The sequence below is a fragment of the Archocentrus centrarchus genome, chromosome 21, assembly GCF_007364275.1.
Source record: "Archocentrus centrarchus isolate MPI-CPG fArcCen1 chromosome 21, fArcCen1, whole genome shotgun sequence".
Lineage (NCBI taxonomy): Eukaryota > Metazoa > Chordata > Actinopteri > Cichliformes > Cichlidae > Archocentrus > Archocentrus centrarchus.
Window position 1 is genome coordinate 29401130 of NC_044366.1, and position 17186 is coordinate 29418315.

The following is a 17186-nucleotide window of genomic DNA, read 5'->3' on the forward strand; positions in this document are numbered from 1 at the left end:
ATATTTTTTCTTTTAGGCACACAAAACCACCCGAGTGGGCTTGTCCCCTGGAGGTGGATGCACCAAGGGTCATTTCAAATCAGTGGTTTTAGGTGAAACCAATGTGGGACTTGGAATGACCCACACCTTTCTTCATACCTTAGCGCATGTGACTATGCACATGAACAATAGTGGGTCAACATCCACCTCCAGGGGACAACCCCCACTGTAGGTTAAATACCCGGGACTCTCCACCATTTGGTTTTAGAACTGAAGAAGCCTGTTGTATGAGAGGTGAAACGTCTTCAAGAAACTTAAAGAGGTCCAGTCGCCTATTTTCAAGCTCCAGAGACTACCATCACCTGGATGACTGAGAACCTACACAGATGTTATGTGTGGTTATTTGTGAGTCCTTACTAGGGCGATATGATAATGCAAGTTAAAAATAAACTTGTTTTGTTGTCACAACATATTGTCGATTACTCATTTATGGTCTGCCCATCTCTGCTGGGATTAGCAGGTTGTTGTGTTTGTGAAGTTCCAAACAGGTGCTGCCAACAGGGAAGTTGCAGAGTGCCCTCTGGTGGACAAACTATGCCATGTCAACACTCATAACATGCTTGAAGAGTGTTTCTCTCATCTCTTCTTAACTTTTTAAATTTTCATTGATTTGCAGATAAATGAAAATTATTTGCAGACACTGATATAATAGCAAATAGCAAATATCGGTCAATAATATTGGCTGGCTGATATATCGGTCGGGCTCTAACAAATATACAAGAATATAATTTTACTGAATTGGTGTTTAATAGTAAAGTAGCACAGGACAACTGGATCAAGATACATGAAATAAAAATGAGGAAAAATGTATTTAGACATATTCACCTGACTTCTTTGCATTAGTCTCATTTCAGTTGTGTGAGATTTTTTATTACACACTCCTGTCGTTTACAGTCACAGTGGTTTCTCCTTTCCCTGCTCTGGCTGTCAGTGTACCTCCTCACATGTGGAGTGGAGCTAACAGAGACAGGTGAAGTGAAGAAAACTGAGATGAAGCTTGAAATACTTCCAAACTGCTGCCTCTTTGCTGTTATCTTCCTCCATGCTTTGTCAGCTCACCTGCTGGTGGGTGGTGAAGTAAACACAAATAAAGATGGACCTTTTAAGAAAGAGATCAGTTCTTAGGTCAGCACTGGGTCGATCGCCGATCCAAATAACAGATCAGTACATCATTAACATAGATGAGACTAAAAAGCTGCACATTTAAAAATGAGCCCAAATGACAGCACAGAATCAATAACAGCAAAATACAAATACACATTTGTACATACTGCTTCAGTAATGTTGAGGTCTGGGCTCTGGGGAGGCCAATCCATGACTGATAGGGTGTTTTTCTATCCAGGTATGTTTTTACTGCATTGGCAGTGTGTTTGGGATCATTGTCATGCTGAAAAATTAAACCAATCAGTTGTTTTCCAGATGGTGTTTCATGGTGGCTCAAAATCTAACGGTACTTTTCTGTCTTCATAATTCCATCAGTTTTGATAAGATCTCCAACACCCCCTGCCAGCACTCCTAGGTGGGCCCCATATGGGATAAGCAAGGGCAAACATTATGGGCCCCATAAGGTTTTGTCCGCGGTTTCCATGGTGGCCCTACATGGGTTTGCCCAGATAGATTTTAACCGGCCCTGAATATGTGTTCATTGGGACCCAGACGGTTGACTTACATGAGGCCCATGCAGGGTCCATGCATAGCCCATGCATGCATGGACCCTGAAACACAACCCCACCCCATGTTGTAGTGGCTGTAGACACGCACTAGTTCTTGTGTAATGTGGCAAACCTCAGCCTTTTCTGCCTGTTTCCCTTCCTTAAGAATGGCCTCTTGACAGCCGCCCTTCCACTGAGACCATTTCTGATGAGGCTTCAGGGATGGATCCCTGAAGGTCCAGGGGCACCTGTCTGGTCCTGTGTCAGATCTTTGCTGCTTTTATTTTTCCCATTTCTTAGGGTCATGACTTTCAGACACCGTTCATCTGCTGTAGATCATTCTTTAGGCCTGCCACGTCATCTTTTATCCTCCACTTGTCCAGTTTCCTTGAATTTTTCTCTTAACGACATGCTGCACTCTGTGCCAAAACATGCCAAGCTTTGGGCTAATAGCTCTCACTTTGTGCAAAAATAATATTTTATCTTTGGCATTTTCTTGTAGATTCAACCACAGAAATTGGAACAAATTATGTATTTTGTCTGTTATGTGTAGACACATCACTGATTCATCCCTTGAGTTAGGTGCCTTTTTATGCTCGAATAATTCATCGGTCAGTGTTGAGTGTCTGAACAAACAAAAAGAGATTCCTCTGAAAATGGTCAAAGTGGAATAAATTAATTAATTACTGGTGTCTGCGATAACTGTGCATCCCAACAATCAAGCTATTGTTACAGCCTTACTGATAAAACATGAAAGTATTAAGCGACAAGATGTGCTGTTTTTAGCAAGTCGCATTGGTTTTAAAAATGGCTGCACGGTGATCCAGCAGAGCACCCTGCTGACACATAGTTCAGTTTTCTTAAATGATGTCAATATTATAACATGTCATCCACAACAGAGAGATAGGTCAGATGACTCTGCAATTACACTGTGCACAACAAAACGTGCTGCTGACATCAGTCAATTGGAAATTATATGGAAAAAGGGCAAGGCAAGGTCATTCATGCCCAGTCACAAGGCAGACCCCTTCCTAGGAAATCTCATTATGTTTTAAATATTGTATGGGACATACAGTCGAGCAAACACAGAGAGACAAAGAATTCATAGTAGTAACCGTTTACTCTGGAAGGCCAGTAGACAGATGAAGGTGGGTGGGGGCGTGCAGGGGCTATCTCATGAATGCGGCTTGCATTTAGCAGAAACCCTGAAAATGCTGCAACATTTTGTTTCTATGGATTTTCCTTGAATTGCGGATCAACTACTGAGAGCCAAATGAGACAGAATAAAATAGAGAGGTATTTCTGTCTCATTAAACTAATAAGCATTTCTCAGCACTGGTCTCTTAAAGAGATTTTATGAAACAACAGGGTGCAGGATGTCCTCTGGTGCTGTCCTCAATCCCCTGAGCTCCAAAGATGAACAACTTCATTATGCAGAACATAATGAAAAGAGAGCTTAATGTGAACATTTATTTAAGACAAGTCCTGACTGTATTTGTACAACAGTCAAGCAAAGGAATGTATAGGGAATGTTTGCTTCAGCAAGGGGGAAGTATGGACCACATGAAAATTTTGACCTGGGGGGAAAAAAGATGCAACATCAAAACATATTCATAGTTACCCCCAAGCATCTTTTGCTGCATTACATCCTTAAAAAAAAAACCCTCACATCAGTTCATACAGGACAACGTGTATGCTGACAATAATTTATAGGTAACAGGCAAATATCAGGCTCTGATTAAAGCATTGCACCCCACCACCGTGCGTTGCAAAAAGTATTTACAAGTGTATCTTTTTCTTCTTCTGTTGCTGTGATGAATTAAGTTATTGGGATGTCACCGGGGTTATTTTAGCTCAGAGGCGTCAAAATCCTAACATAAAGCCTGCTTGAAGTGTGGAACCTGAAAAAAGTCAGAGCGGCTCCAATGAAAGAAAGGATGCTGTCAAGTTGAGATTAGTTTCCCTCAGTGCTCCACGCACCTCACGTCACTAATGGTTATTTTGCCTGTCAGGCATTACAGGACGTAACCACCCCAAAATAACTGAATTTCAGTCAGTCTGTGGTCTCTGCATACAGCATCACCACACTGCTGCCAGCCTCTTCCTGTAAAGACAGTGGTTAAGGAAATTACAGTTAGGGGGAACACACGCACAAACTGTATGCAGAATCCGTAGTGACAGATTTTAACCTTACTGTTCTGTTGCATAAATATTCAAAAAAAAAAAAAAAGAAAAGAAAAGAAGAAGAAAGAAGCTGCAACAGCTCTATTCACTATACTTCCCAAATCTTTACATTATATATGACCAGTGCACAGAACTGAATAATGCCCTCGATGCTGCATTGAGTGTGTTGCCAGCAAGGACACAGTTTATCATATTAGTCCCTCTGGTGTATTCTGAACTTCATTCCTATTTTGGCCCCAACAACGAGCCCTCTGTCTTCTTTTTCAAAGGAGGAACACCACTGAATATGAGACAGGTGTCACTTTGCTTTCAGGAGCGTTTCTTCCACTCTCAGAGCAGTTTTCCCCTCACCCTGGCCAAGAGCACGCTCCCCGCCAAGAGCTCGCTGGGCTTTCTCCTCAAGTGAAGGGTGTAATTTGTTAGGAACCTCAGCGATGACACTTCTCCTGCTGCTGAATAGCTGGCTTTCCTGTGGTGTGACTTGGGTGAGGGCCATAAACCTGGCTGAGCCGCAAACTCTCAAAGACAAGCCACCGACTAAAGGTGACCACGATTTGTTCTACTGTGGCGTACTTTAGATCGCTGAACTCCGGCGGAACAAGAGTAAAGCACAAGGTGACCACATAAACACACAACCCACCATTTCAACATAAGTGCACATTACCCAGAAATGGATGATTGAAAGCAACAGTAGGTCTGCTGGGCTTGAACAGTGGGTAGTGCAGTGTGATCTTCTCTGTAAAGATTTCAAAGAGTCTGTTTCTTTGGTAGAAGTAATTCTAGAGTGAAAACAGTTCACAGTGAGGTCTGTGGATTATCCACAGCGCCTGAGGCATTGTTTCTGGAAAGAGATTTTTGTGTTTCAATAAGTCTGCCCCTTTGCTCAGACCAAAATATCTCAAGTAGGCCATTCATCTTGTGCACACATTCCCCCTTACTTTCCTTTTTGCATCACTATGAGGTTGACAAAAACTGAGCAAAGTCAGCCCAGCTGCAAACAAGCAGATCAAATCCGACCCACATCAGCTGATCTCCTTTCATACATCCTAGCTAGCTCACGTACATCATGCTATTTAGGTTGCTTTAGCCTGCCGACAGTTGCTGTGCATCTGCAAGCAGCTTTGCAACCCACACCCACCCCAGCTCCTCCTTCTGTGCCTCTTCTGACTTTATCAGTTTCTTACCTGTTGCTGCTGAAGCACTGGCCTCCCATGCACACTGAAATTTATGTGCAGACTATGACCCGATTGGTCTGAATTCATCTCTCGTTTTCAGTAAAAGTAACAGTTCCAAGTCCTTTTGCTTGTGGTGGCAGAGCAATGTTGCCCTTTAAAATTGAGTAAATTGAACTTTTAGGTGTTAAGGCAGTAAGTGTTGAGTTACAGCATAGTGTAGATTTCAGTAGATGCATACTTCAAATATTTCACAGCTGTTGTCTTCCTCAAGGCTCTGTGTTCAAAGAGGAGGACTGTAGTGCTTATGTCTTGCGCTGAATCCACTCTCTACTCCCTAGAGCTTAGCAGGCAGTTAGTCTGTGCTGTGACACTACCAGCTTACATGCCAAAGTGAGCTCTTCTGTGACAGGCAATCTATCCATATATAAAGTCCCACCATAAAGACAGTCGCAGTGTTTTGCTGAGTGTGGAGACAACAAGCCACCGAGTCCATCGGCTGGTCCTTGAGCTGCCACCGGCAGCCTCACTCCCCACAGCAGCAACAACATGGGCCACTGGGGTGTCTGATTTACAGGACACCCCTCAGTGAGTGAATTAGTGGCAATGCTGCTGTGTGCAGTGTCGTAATCACAGCGAAGACCTCCCATAGGAGAGAGGCATCCCTATGAGTCACCCTTTCTCCTCAGCAAGGAGAGCTGGTTAAATTTGATGCCAGGGCCGGTGTGGGAGCACTGAGACACTCCAAAAAAAAAAAGGCCAAAAGAGCTGAGCAGACACAAAAAGGCTGACAGTTTCCAAACCACAGCCAAGTTCCAGAGAAGGGGGGTGTGCAGAGAAGGTATGGTGTCCTTTGCTTCAATGCATCTTTGATTATCATTGTCACAGGGATGGATTGCTGGACTGGGGAGGATTTATCACACATTTCACACCCACAAAGCACAATGCTGCAAAGGCGAAATGCTCATTCTATCCCCTTTGTGGAAAGGAAGCAGAACAACAGCAAAATGACTCAAAAGGGACACAAATGTTTACAGGAGGCCTTGGCAAGACATGAGATGTTGTATTCCAGCTTGTAAATGCACCCCAAAGCTTCCTGCCCTTCAGCTCCTTGCTTGACAAGCTGAAATGGTGAATTATGACAGTTTCACCCCTGTGAATAATGTGCTGCACCACAGAACCTGCCTGTCAGTGCTCAGGCAGGGTCAACCACAACCTCTGGCTCTGGTGGACAGTGGCATGTGTGTGCATGTCTGCAGGACTGTGGGAAAATTGTGTGTCTGAAGTGCTAATCCCATGCTCCAGTGGCAACAACTGAATATAGTGCCGAGAAGAGACTCCACTACACATATGATGTTTGACATTCCAGTTAATGGTGCGACACAGCACCTTCCCACACTGCTAACAGGAGTGATCACGAGACATTGCAGGGAGTGCGGCATAGACAGAGCTCCGTCCACATGATTCTGTAGAGCACATTTTCTTCATGCAGTGCTGTATGGATACTTAATATCTATCAAATAACGCTGACGAGTTTCGCTGTCATTGCTGGAAAAGTGGGATAATCCTCTAATTGGAAATATTACAGTTTAGTTTCAGTTCAAAGTCCTTCTAGAAGCAGTTTCTCTGTATGTATTTAGTACTCACTGGAAGATTATAACGTCCTGCAGAGAAACACCAGCAAATCTGAATTTTGAAAAAAAAAAAAGGGGGTTAAAAAAATTTGCTGACACCAAGTTACAGTATACATCTTTCCTGTTATAGAATTTTTTCCCTATAGATTTCAATTTAATACTCAGTTCCACATTTCTCTCTTATAATGTCTCTGTTTAGGCTTTATGGAAAGAGACTTTATAGCCATATGGATGTGATAATTCCAGTATTCTTCCTAAATTTTAATGCCTAAGTCACTGCTCTCCTGGCATGATGCATGATAACCCACTATGTCTGAAATGTGGTATCAGTGCTGTCCTCTGACTGCACACAGGCCAGCCTTAATCCAACTCTGTCTGAGAGTCCGATAAACTTGGTGCAGCTGTGTTACCATTGGACTGAGCCCTCGATTACTAAGGCAGGGGGAGGGCGGCTGGATGCATTCCTATTGGCCACTATGCAGCTCAACATTCCTACTTGGATCACTCTCCACCTGCATGCTCACCCTCCAACACTAACACCCTCTCGGACCCAACCAGTGCTCTGCCCCTCTCTCACAAAGACTTTCTCTGCATCAGGTCCCAAATAAGCTCTAATTCTAATTCTCATCTTACACCTCACTCATCCTTCACTGTGGACCTGAGATTAACACCCATCTCAGTGGAATTCCTCCTCCGGAGCTTGACCCTGCATTGTTCCCATATTTTTCCCATAATTGTGAAACTTTGACACAGTCTCTGTCGGTTCTGCCCTTGGGTACACCTTTGCTGCCCGGCCACCAGATACACCACAGTACAGATATCAAAAAGCTAAGATGGTGGTGAAAATGCTCAGCTTGAGCAGGACAAGTTGGCTTCATCCATCTTTATATACAGTCTATGGCTACTTAGCGAATTTTAGAAAAAACAGCCTGATGTTACAGAAATAAAATGCTACACAAATAATCACAGAAGAGAAAAATTATGAGTTCATCCATTTATGAAAATGACCAAATATCTATTCATAATTTGCAAGTGTGAATATTAATATCTCCATTCGCTGATGCATTTTTGTGCTCTAATGGTAAATATTACATTTTGATGAATGTAAACTATTCTGTCTTCATTGCGTATGTATTGCACAATACAGCTTGCTTCACTGGGATCAATGCACTGATGCATATCAGACACTTAGTGAGGTGTAGACTAATTAAAAGTTGGTAGTGTATGTGATTAACCACTTTGAAGTGGTTAATCTTTAAATTGTAATCTCAAAGTTCAGCAGATACATAAAGATGGAAAACACTGTCGTAGGTTTAGCAGAAAGTTCATGCTCACTGTTTTGCTTCCTTAATCTTCATCAACGTTGAATCCTACATACCAGACACTGTTAGTTATGTGATAGCAGCCATGTTTTACACAGAGACTCAGGTGAACGTGGAGGTGAGCAAGAAACCAAGAGCGGGAGACGCAGCACAGAAAAGATTTGGCACAAACCAGGCAGCATTCAGACAGCTCAGAAACAGTGACAGCATTGCTTCCCTACGCTCACTGCTGCCACACAGGCTTCACTCTGGCTGACAAAAGCTTTCACATGTTGTATACAGAGTAGCAGCAGCTGCATATTGAAGCATTTTGTCCTTTATTCTCTTTTTCAATTAATCCCAAAGAACCAAAAGATAATGCATGCCACCGTGTTGTCATACTGGCATGGAAAGGCTATTTATCCTTCTGAGATTTAGTAACACTAATATCCTCTTTTTTTTCCTGTGTATTTTCAGCCTAATTGGATTTATCTGCAGTATATTGAGGAGTCTAAATTAATATACATCTGCTCCTCAACACGCAAAAACACATCGCTACACAGTTTGATTTGCAGTCCCATTAATCTAATTCAGGTCTGTTGTTTATCTTTGACTCTAAATCCTTTTCTCCTATTCTGAGTGGGTGTGATCAATCATTTCTGTTGCTCTGCGGTTGTATTGGAAAACAATACGTATCCATTTGCACACACATCCTCTTCCATAATATCACCTCTCAGTATCTTTAGAACGGGACCTGGTTGGAGATAAGGTTGCCGTCTTGTCAGTGACTTACGGCTTTATAGGCTAGCAAAGGTAGAATGACAAATTACATTTGATTTCATTACGCTGAGTAGTTTTCTGTTTACTTGCACTTTTTGGAGTTTGTTTTTGAGCCAGTGAGTTTACCGTGCATTTACTTCAATTACCCTTATAAGACTGCAAGACTGTAGCCAGCATTCATTTGCATTAAAATGTAAAGCGAAGCTTCTTTTCCTGTAAGAAGATGCACACTTTTTTTAGTTTGCACCTTCAATGCAGCTGCAGCAGCACTGCTTCAGGCTTGCTGGTTTGCAGCATTGGAGACACTTTATTTTGCAGTTCTGCTGAGGATTCTTTCTGTTCCTGTTCGTGTTTTATCTCCTCTATATATTTCTGATCTTTTCACCTCATGTTCTTCACCGAGGCTGTTGTGGTCTGGCAGCCAAATGCTGTTAATAGTTTCACAGCCGAGGCTCAGGAGAAAGGTGGATGGTGACTGTTTCAGTTCCAACAGCTGAAACTAGGTTAGTGCCACAGAGATTGAAATAAGCTTTTGAAAACCTACCTGTGCTTATGGAGTACCCCCCCCGTGACTTATTCATTTTGATTTCTAATGTTTGACATTCTGCAACCATCATTTTACTGGAGTTTATGATACTGTGTTTTTATGTGTACTTGCAAAAGACCTTTTAGCTACACGATCTTTAAAATTGCTCTAAAAGTTTACTCTTACAGTCTGAGTCAAGTTTGCAAGACTCAAAGTCCAAAAGAGATGTATAACGATCTCCACTAGTTCTCCATTTTCATCAGTACTTTTACTTATAGGATTGCATTGCTTCAGCAGAGACAGTAAACAGTGGGAGTGACCAGGATGGACAGGATTAGAAATGAGTACATCAGAGGGACGGCTCAGGTTGAGCAGTTTGGAGACAAAGTTAGAGAGGCGAGGCTGAGATGATCTGGGCATGTGCAGAGGAGGGAGAGTGGGTATATTAGACAAAGGATGTTGAATATGGAGGTCCAGGCAGGAGGAAAAAAGGAAGAACACGGAGGAGGTTCATGGATGTAGTGAAGGAGGACGTGCAGAGGATCGGTGTGACAGAGGAGGATGCTGGGACAGGGTGAGATGGAGGCAGATGATCCTCAACACAGCGGAAGAAGTTGTCATCTTTGGACAGATGTTACAAAGTCCCCTTAAAAAAAAGCATTTGAGTTGAGTTGAGCCATGCTGTGACATTTTTCTAAATATCTTGCAGCTGGTTGATTTTGTTGGCTTACGTCAAGCAGCTGCAAAGCATTTTTGAGTTTATGTAACTAAGGGATGATATTTTGTGTCAACTTAGTTTAAGAAGTTAAATCAAACTATTATTTTAATCTGCCAAATTTAAGATTACTAGTCAAATATTCTTATGTAGTAAAGATACTACTTTTATTTATTTTTCTATATATTTTTCTGTGTGGAGTTTGCATGGGTTTTATCTGGGTGCTCTGGCTTCCCCACACTGCACAACGACATGCATGTTGAGCTAATTAGTGAGTCTAAATTTGTTGTACATGTGGATGTGAGAGTGTCTACTTGTTGGTCTCTTTGGGGCCAGCAGGAGGTAATTACAGCGCCCACTAAGGAACACGAGGGAGCGAAGATGACAACATCCAAAAAAATGACTGAGGGAGAATACACAGATACACAAGGTAGAAGGCTAATGAGGCGCAGGAGAACTCAATCGAGACAATAAGGAGAAAAGAAAAAGGAGCTAAGGAGGGAAATAGAAGCTCAGAAATCCACATGAGGAAGTAACCTCCAAAATAAAACAGGAAATGCAAAGAACAACCTACGCTGAGAGCAAATACAGAAAGCACACAGAAAAGGAAGACAAAGGATTACAACAATAAACAAAGTTAATAACAAAAACAATCCCACAAACAGTGCACGGCATGACCATATGAGTAGAGAGTGTTGTCACATACAGTGTTTTGTCCCTTTAATTTCCTGCATCAGTTCTGAACAAGTGCGGTGGCTGAATTTACTTGAAAACTGTAAAAATGATCCAGAGTTTCTCAGGTTCTTTTTGTCGATTGGATCTGTACAAACAGAGCTGTGAAGACATATGTGCCTTCTTCTTTCCTGATTTGTTTATTTTATATATATATATATTTGTCACAGATCAATGCAAAATGCTTTTTTTTTTTTTTTTTTTTTAATTAATTTGTTAAGGGAAAACAGCTCTCCAAACCTACCTGACTCTAACTGCTCCACTTGATAAATCCTGAATTAACTGTGACTAACAACATTTTTTTGGAAAGCTGAGTTAATTTTCATTAGCTGACCCAGACCTGATTACTGCCAGACCTGCTGAATGAATAAATCACTTAAACAGAGCCTGTCTGACAAAGTGAAGCAGGCTACAAGATCTCAAAAAAGCAACACATCATGCCACAATCTAAAGAAACAGCTGAGAAACAAAGTCACTGACATCTGTCTGTCTGGAGTGGGTTACAAAGCCATTCCTTTGGGACTCCAGAGAACCACAGTGAGAACCGTTTTCCACACATGGAGAAAACTTGGAACAGCAATGAACCTTCCCAGGCGAGGCTGGCCTACCAAAATTACTCCAAGAGGTGAGCTCACAGAAGAACCCAGAACAACATCTAAAGACGTGCAGGCCTCATTCACCTCAGTTAAGGTCAGAGTTCAACAATAAGAAAGAGGCTGGGCAAAAATGACATCCATGGGAGAGCTCCAAGGTGCAAACCACTCACCTCACACAGGGCCAGGTAGGTTTGGACAGTTTTTTCACTTAAATAAATAATTAAAATCATCACTTAAAGCTGCATTTTGTATTTATTTGGGTTATCTTTATCTAATATTAAATGTGTTTGATGATCTGAGACATGAAAGTGTGACAAATATGCAGAAAAAAAAGTTAGAGTAACAAAACTAAAGCTGGGCTTTTTACAGTAAATAGCTGTCCCCAGTTGCATAACCCATCACTTTGTCATTGATCTCATGTTGCTGCAACCTCTTTATGACAATTGTTGTCCAATTTGAAAACCATAAGGTTCTCATATTGCTCCATCAGGAGTGTGTTTGTGAACTTAGACTTCAGTGGCTCCGTAGAAAACAGGCTTTAAAGGCTTTTACCAACTCCACTTCTTTTCACAGGGAGCCGGTTAGGCTCCATTTAGAGCCCTGTAAGTATATTACTGTCATGACTGTGGCCTAACCTCCTTGCCTATAATCAGGTTACACAGTGTTCAACTTGAAAGACCTGCAGTCTCAGTGGATTACACACTAGTGTGCATGCAAACACACACATGCAAACTGAAGTAAAGTGTGCATTTTTTTCTCTGATATCTAAAAAGAGAGCGAGACTGAAGTCTGCAGGTTCGTTGGTGGCGGATGGCGTCGTTCGGACTGGAGGGCTTTTCTTCATTTGTCCCATAGCTTGCTCTGGAGATGAGATGCTGTGTTGACACTGAAATATTGACACTAGCTTTAACATAACAGGATGTATTATTCACAACCCAACACACGAGGATTCTCCAGGACTTGTGTGCATGTATTCTTAAAGAGCTCCTTTCCAGATTTCATTTCAGGTGACCTTCAGTGTATGGTGTGTGTGTGTGTGTGTGTGTGTGTGTGTGTGTCTTGACAATGATGGAAGCCAGTGCTGCTCTCTTGCAGCCCGCAGATAAAGTGGCTCTAAGAGAAGGATGTCATGTGCTGTCACAACAGTGGATTTAAGGTGACATGATGCTGTGGTAGGTTACAGCATCTCTATCCTCAACCTGAGTCTCTCTCTTTTTCTTCTTCTCTTCAAACACTCTGTGTCCTTGTCCCAGATTATATAACGGGAGGGTGAGTGCACCACTGAGACCAATTCTGGTCTTTTTCAATTAAAGTTTCACAAAATCATCAGCTACAAAGGTAAATAAACAGACACCACCATATGGCAGTCTGCAGCCCGGAACATAATAAAGTGATCTCGAGTTCACCTGACCGTTTTTTTTGTTTAATTGTGTCATTTGCATTTGTGCAGAAACTCAACAAAAATTTACAGCATAGTGCAAACAACACTTTTTTATTATTACAGGATAGATGAAAAGGAAAGATGTGACAAATCCCAGTTCATTAAATGAAATATAAATGAGACAAATTAAACCAGTGCAGATAGTGAGTATCACAGTTCAGTCACGCAGCCAGTAAACAAAGGAGTGCTGCAAAGATTTGTGTCATATCCACGCGTCACATCCTTGGGCAAGATACTGACCCACAAATTGCCTCTGATGCGTCCATCTGTGTGTGTGTGTGTGTGTGTGTCTGTGTGTGCATTAAGTGTTGTATGGATTTATCTGTAGTGAGTCCACAGTGAGAGTAGAAAATACCAGAAAATTTACCAACTGTGCTTCTCAGCGTCAACAGTGTCAAGCGTCCTGACTCCCTGTCTCATAACCTGCCACTGCAAATCTTTGCTATCTTGTTTTCAATTGGTCCACAGCAAACAGTTAATGTTCAGCTGCAATTACCATGATTGTATGATCTTCATCTAAGTCACAATTACACACCAACACAGTCTAAATTTGGATGTTCCCCTCTGTGCTCTGTGGACAGATGAGACAAAGGTTGATATTTTGGCAAAAATGCATGTGGATGAAAAGACCAAGACCAAATCCTTCAACCCAGCTGTGAGACATGGTGGAGGGAGCGTCATGGTTTGTGTTACTCTGATAGCTCAGTGAACACCAGCATTTAGAAATGTTACAGAAAATTGTCGGGTCAAGAGTCCGTGACCCAAAGCTTAGAGGCTGGGTGATGCAACAGTGACTATACCACTGTATGTCCCGCACTTGAACACTTGAAAATTGTTGCTTTGTACTAAGAGGAGTGACTCCTTTGACCAGTGAGAGGTCAGGTTTTCTGGATGTTCAAGCTGAAAACTGAAGATTTGTACTGACTTTGTTCTTTGACTCTGAGAAATGAAGTTTATTACATTGGAAATAACTAACTTATCAGTCATGGAAAATAAGAGAATGGACATGAATAAATACTGCTGTGAAATCATCCATCCATACGTATCTGGGTTCACTTTGCAGGGGTAGCAGTCTAAGCAGAGAAACCCAGACCTCCCTCTCCCTGACCACCTCCTCCAGGTCATCTGGGGAGACTCCAAAGCATTCTTATGCCAGCCGAGAGACATTATCTCTCCAGCGTGTCCGGGGGCCCTCTCCAGGTAGGCCATGCTTGATGCACCTCACCTGGGAAGCAAAAATGCCTGAACCACATCAACTGGCTCCTTCTGATGTGGAGGAGCAGCATCTCCACTCTGAGTCCCTCCCAAATGATGAACATCCTACCTCTACAGGAGAGCTCAGCCACCCATTGGACGAAGCCCATCATATCATCACGTGTCACTCATATTCAATGTAATGCCATGAAATGTTGTGTAGCATACGGCCACAAAAAGCCTGCATATTGACATTCACTCTGTTTCAGTGGCTTGAATGCTGAAAGCCAATTTCAGCTTCTTGTGGAGCTGAACTTTGAAAAGCTCTCTCTGGGTTAGATTAACAGGCAAACTGTGAGAACATAAAAAGCACAAAAGGTAAAAGATTAAACGTGAGAAAAGACGTCTCTCAGCCGTGAGACAATATTGTATCGTGGTCACTGATTCTCTCAATTACAAGGTACATTACTTGAGAGCTCAATGATGGGTGAAGGAGGTTTATGAGGTCTGGCATAAGTCCTTCTCAGTGTGCTTCAGAGCCTTGGTGAGCATCCCACCTTTTACTGCCATTGTTCAATTTGGTGTGATTGCGCTCAAGTTCTTTTAGATTGGGTCCACTGAAAGTACGGAGGGCAAGAAGGAGGAGCAAAATCAATAATGAAGGCACGTTTTGAAGCACTCTATCATCTTTAACCCGCACCTGCCCTCATCTAATGGGACTGTGTGTGTGTTTGTGTGTGTGTGTGGCTTTGCCTGCAATGACCTCCAATTTACGGCCCTGATCCCTCTCCTTTGGCGTTAGGATGATCATCAGGTAATTGCTCATTTCCAATTGGCTGTTAACCAGCTGATTACTGTGTTTGATTAAGCAGTGACAGTGATGACGTAACCTGCCCTGAGATGGCTTTTAGTGGAACAGATCCCCATTCATCAAACTTTCATAGTAAGAGAGTCAGTCTAAAAACGCTTAAGACATTTTCCAACGATGATGCAGTATTCATCAGCTCGGGATGCCTGCGGTAAAGATGGTTAGTGAGAATGCTGATTATGAAGGATTTGTATGAATAAAGTGTGGAAAACTTGATGTCACACACAGAGGCACGGGAGGGAAGAACAGGCAGAGAAAAATGACTCTCTGCTGCACCCTAGTGGTGTGGACAGGTATTTCCACGAAGAGTTTACAAATCCAGTGAAGGCAAGATTGAGGTTTTTCAAATCTTTATCTCTGTTCTTATAGACAAAAGTTGTATTCCATGGTGCAGTGTTCGAAACACTGGCCTTGCATGAGACTGAGAGGTGACACAGAGCAGCCTCAGCGGATCATCAGCTAGTCTTTGGAATTACAGTCGCTGCGTTATAACCTGCAGGTTAGTCCAAAAGCAGAAATGCCAAAATGTGGCATACATTTCTTTTTGTTATATTTGGCCCATATTCACCATTTACCACATGGGCATCTTTACGGTCACAACCAGACCACACACTGCCAATTATCTGCCATTTAACAAGTTGGGTTGCTTGAAGCTTGCGTGCATTGTGTCCAGACCAGGAATCACTGGCAGAGGTAGCCCACACACTCATGCTTTAGGCTTTACCTTTGCAATCTGCTGCACTGATCACAAAACAAACAAACAAAAAGAAGTAGTAGCCCACTTGAATTAAATAATGTACTATCAGCAAAAAAAATGAACTCCTTATATGATTCTATTTGTTAATTGGGCACTATGTCATCTTAAAGACATTCAGTAAGTGGAATAAGTCAGTGTTACCTGTCAGTACTGTTCCATCAATAAATAAATGAAGCACGATTTAAGAACTGACACTAACAGTTTATTGAACTATGCAGTTGTACCTCATTAAAATAAAGGAGAGGTTACCTGGTGATACATACAGTCAGCGTCTGTTTCAAACATTTCTGTCTGTGTGTTCTCTGCTATTCTGCAGATACTGGACCACAAGTCAAAAATTAGCTGTAAACTTCTGTTTTACAACTGATCCTCATATTCAGCACATCCTGAGTAAAAACACATCAAGCATCTGCACTCAAGCGTAACACATGTTGCACCGTGAATACAGAAGAAGTGCCTCATTATGAGCCTCCGAAGAAAAACAAGTTTGTATTCTAAGCGGAGGCTGACTGGGTCACAGTGTTCTGCAGATAAAGCTTCGAGGCTGGAGTTGAATTCCTAAAGGCACTGTAGTAAAAACCTATTGTGTGTATATTTTAATGAGTTTCTTCATTGTTTTAGAAACAATGATGGGCATGTAAAGATTTTTCAAACAAGCAGACATATTAAAAATCTTTACATGCACACAAGGACAAGGGCAGATGTGGCTTACAAAAACAAACAGATGTTTGCATTCTGAACAGCAGATGAATTTACAGGTGTGGTGAACTCCAGGTCAGAGTCCAGGTCAGAGTCAGGATGGTTTCCATGGGCCGGCCTATCCTGACTTTACTCATTTGCTCACAAATGAATGAAATCTTGTGCAGCAAGAATATTTTTGCACTACATTATGTTTTCTTCTATTTGTTAACCAACTGTATTTACCGTCCTGCTTTAATAGTTAGAAATAACATTTGAATAGGCTGTAATATGTAAAGATGAAGGAGGTAGTTGTTAGTAATTATGAGTAATCACCTATTTTATTGCATACAAATAATCCAGTGAAAGGCACAATAATGAGAAAGTTTTTACTAATGAATATGCAGTAGTTATTGTTAGACAGCACAACTACCTGGAGTGAATATAAAGATGTAACACTGCAGTAATTACATATTTAAAGGGAAAAATTTCCCTGCCACCCATAATTTACCCCTTACAAACATAATTAATAATGTTCAAATGTGTCTGATACTCACACATGCTGTTTTAGCTCCTTTCCCTCACCCTTTAAGCCAGCTTACTTCTGATTGGCTACCCCTTGTAAACAGCAGGTTTGAACAGCAGGTGGGAGGGGCTAAAGCTGGAGCTCTGGCTCACAGGGATTACCTTCAAACAGTGACCTCATGTGCAACACGAGCATCCACATTTGTAACAGTAGAATAAGGAAAAGAACAATAGGCCTGCTGTAATTACTGCAGCATTATGCCAGCATTTCTTGACACAAATACTCTGTTGTTCCACTAATTACCTCATGATTACATTATTTCAGAAACTATGAAATAACTGTAAAGACCCCCCCCCCCCCCCCCCACTGTGATTTAATTGTTTTTTTTAAT